This window comes from Charadrius vociferus, unplaced genomic scaffold, assembly GCF_000708025.1.
Source record: "Charadrius vociferus isolate BGI_N301 unplaced genomic scaffold, ASM70802v2 scaffold67, whole genome shotgun sequence".
Taxonomy (NCBI): Eukaryota; Metazoa; Chordata; class Aves; order Charadriiformes; family Charadriidae; genus Charadrius; species Charadrius vociferus.
In genome coordinates, this window is record NW_009649485.1 from 1,102,988 (window position 1) to 1,107,807 (window position 4,820).

Consider the following 4,820-nt stretch of genomic DNA (forward strand, 5'->3'; position numbering starts at 1 on the left):
GGCCCGGGGGGGTGGTGTGGCGGGGGGGGCGGTTTGCTTGGGACTGGGGCCAGATGGTGCTGGGCTAATACTCCTGCCGGTGTAGAGTGGCCGGATATGGGCTGGGGGGGCGCGGGGGCCCACGGGAGGGCGGTCGTGTCGGTGTTTCTGGCCGGAGTGGTGGCTGGTGGCGTTGAGTCCATCTTTCAGGGCTGCTGGGACGGCTGGTCCAGTTATCCGTGCGCGAGGTACGGCCGCCAGTTCCCAGGTGGGATCTTGATGCTGCAGCCTCGGACCTGTGGAGAGAAGAGGGTGCTCAGGCACGCAGCTGCAGATGGGAGGCAGGGGCTCTCTTCCACAGCATGGCCCGGCAGCGGCAAGGCTCACCACCGTGGGCCTAGCTGCAGGCACAGCTTGGCCGCGTCGGACACCTGCATCTCATGGCACCACCAAGCAGGGGGAATCCTCCAGGCCGGCTCAGCAGTAAAGAGTGGGTGCAGGCGCACGTCTCGCTTTTTTGGGCCATCTCATGCACTGCTCTTTCTCCTCCTGACTTTGCTTTGCCTGTGCCTGTGGCTCCTGAGACCTGCTCTGGTCCAGGCAGGGTCAGCCAGCGCTAACGCTGGCTCCAGTGAGAGGTAACACTAGCTCCAGTCGGAGGGGGCTCCTGAGCTGAAGGCCCAGGAGTTAAGAAGCCAACGAAAGCATCTGAGAGCAGCAGAGACCTCAGCAGAGAGTTTTGGCCAGCCACTAACTCGCTACTCCACAGCGGCCTGACTGAAATTGCTTTGTGGCTACGAGCAGCCATTGAAGGAAGCAGTGCGGGCAAAAAACAAGGACTCACTGGGCTTTCTTCCTCTGCCGCTTGATCATGACACAGCAGAACACTATTGTAAGTGGCACGAACACGACGCCTACTGCTGTGCCTATCATACAGCGCCTTCGCACGTCCTGGGGACAGATAAAACCTGCGTTGCTCTGGTCATCAGGAGCACTTATGGTTGACTCTCCGACCACACCTGGAGGAGCAATTTGGCATGTTAGCTCATCATGCGCACCCCTGGTAAGCTTGCAGCATGTTGGGTATGGCCAGGAAGTTCTCTGTTTCTCCCCAGAGCTGGTGCCTGGAGGCACGCTCCCACCCTTGGGGACAGGTTGTCCCACCAAACAAAACTGAGAAGGCCAGAAGGAGAGCAGTGGAGGGAGCGCAGCTGCTCGATCAGTTGCTCCTTCGAGGGACACGGACAAAAGCCATCCCTTGCAGCAGGCAGTGCCACCCCCAACTCTCCCTCCCCCCGGGCCAGCTCCCACACCCCGAGGGATGGAGTCAGGCCCTCTCAGGAGACCCTTGAGCCTTGCTCTGCCCTTCTGGCTTTTCTCCAGCATGGGCACCACTTAGAGCCACTCACAGGTTTCACAAGTCTCCCACTCAGGGAGCCCCGCAAGTCTGCTCAGTACCTGAGTCTGTTCGAAAAAATTCATATACGTTCTTGTGATGCTCTTTTCCGGACTTCGACAGCACTGCCAAAAAGCAAAGAGGACAGGTAAAGCCTCAGCGTGGCTCAGGCACAGAAGATGCAGGAGGATGGGGCAATTCCCTCTAAGCCCCTGCCCAATCTGGGAGTCAGGGCATCGGTCGGACCCTCAGCTGATGCGAGGGATCCCACTCTGCTGCTCTTGTGTCTGGGGCCTCTAGGAACTCATGGCAAGCTCTGGGAGGCAGCTACAGAGGGAGGGACATTTGTGCAAGAGTCACGTTTCCCATCATCTGCTGAACACGGTCCAGATGCCTGGAACCTAAAACGCTTCCAGCTTTGGCTGCTGACGTGCCACGCAAGAGCGGGCACTGGGAGAAGAGCCTGCTGACACACAGCGATCCTGATGGGTGACACCCGCTGACCACAGGGCAGCACTTACCTGGCAACGCCTCTGTTTCTTCGGCAGAGACTGGCGGTGAGCCGCTGAGTCCTTCTGGAAAGGCCTCCTTCTGCACAGCCTCTCGGTCTGTCTCTTGAGAAAGAAAGCAGGACAGTTGTATCAGAAGGAGCCGCTCCCCATGGGGGAGATGGCATCTTCAGGAGGCAATACTTCTCAAAGACATTGATAAGTTTTAGAAAAATTGCCTGGGCTTTTGGGGCGGTGCCTAGTCACTATTCCAAACAGCCACGACGCCTGACCTGCTGGGAGACTGGGAAATTGCACGTGATCTTTTGATTTGGATTTTTGGCGCACTGGAAGATGATGCTAGATGCCTTCCTTCAAAGAGGACGGGAAAAGGCTGCAGCCAGGCCGGCCGGGGAAACAGCCCATCGGAGAAGGGCTCCTCCGCCAGGCCCTCCTGCCCTGCCCTGAAAGCACCAGCAATGGTCCCATTCATCCCATCCCAGCCATCGCTCTGCAGACGGGACATCAAGCACAACCCAAAAAGCCTGCCGAATCAGCATCTCCACCCAACTTCCAGCACTCGGAAAGGGCAGCCAGCGTTGCCTGGGGCCTCGCTCCTGCCTGGCACTGGCCCAGTGGGGGAGCAGTGCCGTGTGTGACATGCTGAACACAAGTTCAGCCTGTGCCAGGAGTAAAGAGTGGGTGCAGGCGCACGTCTCGCTTTTTTGGGCCATCTCATGCACTGCTCTTTCTCCTCCTGACTTTGCTTTGCCTGTGCCTGTGGCTCCTGGGGCCTGCTCTGGTCCAGGCAGGGTCAGCCAGCGCTAACGCTGGCTCCAGTGAGAGGTAACACTAGCTCCAGTCGGAGGGGGCTCCTGAGCTGAAGGCCCAGGAGTTAAGAAGCCAACGAAAGCATCTGAGAGCAGCAGAGACCTCAGCAGAGAGTTTTGGCCAGCCACTAACTCGCTACTCCACAGCGGCCTGACTGAAATTGCTTTGTGGCTACGAGCAGCCATTGAAGGAAGCAGTGCGGGCAAAAAACAAGGACTCACTGGGCTTTCTTCCTCTGCCGCTTGATCATGACACAGCAGAACACTATTGTAAGTGGCACGAACACGACGCCTACTGCTGTGCCTATCATACAGCGCCTTCGCACGTCCTGGGGACAGATAAAACCTGCGTTGCTCTGGTCATCAGGAGCACTTATGGTTGACTCTCCGACCACACCTGGAGGAGCAATTTGGCATGTTAGCTCATCATGCGCACCCCTGGTAAGCTTGCAGCATGTTGGGTATGGCCAGGAAGTTCTCTGTTTCTCCCCAGAGCTGGTGCCTGGAGGCACGCTCCCACCCTTGGGGACAGGTTGTCCCACCAAACAAAACTGAGAAGGCCAGAAGGAGAGCAGTGGAGGGAGCGCAGCTGCTCGATCAGTTGCTCCTTCGAGGGACACGGACAAAAGCCATCCCTTGCAGCAGGCAGTGCCACCCCCAACTCTCCCTCCCCCCGGGCCAGCTCCCACACCCCGAGGGATGGAGTCAGGCCCTCTCAGGAGACCCTTGAGCCTTGCTCTGCCCTTCTGGCTTTTCTCCAGCATGGGCACCACTTAGAGCCACTCACAGGTTTCACAAGTCTCCCACTCAGGGAGCCCCGCAAGTCTGCTCAGTACCTGAGTCTGTTCGAAAAAATTCATATACGTTCTTGTGATGCTCTTTTCCGGACTTCGACAGCACTGCCAAAAAGCAAAGAGGACAGGTAAAGCCTCAGCGTGGCTCAGGCACAGAAGATGCAGGAGGATGGGGCAATTCCCTCTAAGCCCCTGCCCAATCTGGGAGTCAGGGCATCGGTCGGACCCTCAGCTGATGCGAGGGATCCCACTCTGCTGCTCTTGTGTCTGGGGCCTCTAGGAACTCATGGCAAGCTCTGGGAGGCAGCTACAGAGGGAGGGACATTTGTGCAAGAGTCACGTTTCCCATCATCTGCTGAACACGGTCCAGATGCCTGGAACCTAAAACGCTTCCAGCTTTGGCTGCTGACGTGCCACGCAAGAGCGGGCACTGGGAGAAGAGCCTGCTGACACACAGCGATCCTGATGGGTGACACCCGCTGACCACAGGGCAGCACTTACCTGGCAACGCCTCTGTTTCTTCGGCAGAGACTGGCGGTGAGCCGCTGAGTCCTTCTGGAAAGGCCTCCTTCTGCACAGCCTCTCGGTCTGTCTCTTGAGAAAGAAAGCAGGACAGTTGTATCAGAAGGAGCCGCTCCCCATGGGGGAGATGGCATCTTCAGGAGGCAATACTTCTCAAAGACATTGATAAGTTTTAGAAAAATTGCCTGGGCTTTTGGGGCGGTGCCTAGTCACTATTCCAAACAGCCACGACGCCTGACCTGCTGGGAGACTGGGAAATTGCACGTGATCTTTTGATTTGGATTTTTGGCGCACTGGAAGATGATGCTAGATGCCTTCCTTCAAAGAGGACGGGAAAAGGCTGCAGCCAGGCCGGCCGGGGAAACAGCCCATCGGAGAAGGGCTCCTCCGCCAGGCCCTCCTGCCCTGCCCTGAAAGCACCAGCAATGGTCCCATTCATCCCATCCCAGCCATCGCTCTGCAGACGGGACATCAAGCACAACCCAAAAAGCCTGCCGAATCAGCATCTCCACCCAACTTCCAGCACTCGGAAAGGGCAGCCAGCGTTGCCTGGGGCCTCGCTCCTGCCTGGCACTGGCCCAGTGGGGGAGCAGTGCCGTGTGTGACATGCTGAACACAAGTTCAGCCTGTGCCAGGCCCTCAAATCTGCCTACAGACCTCTGCACAAACAGCTCTGAGCCCCAACGGTGAAAGTGAGGCAGCAGCTGCCCTTGGCACTGGGCTTGAGCCACAACTGGCAGCAGAAGCCCTGGACCATCTCTGTGGCTTGGCAGCACCTGCAAGGCCTGAAACCCAGCGTTGCTGCAGCGAG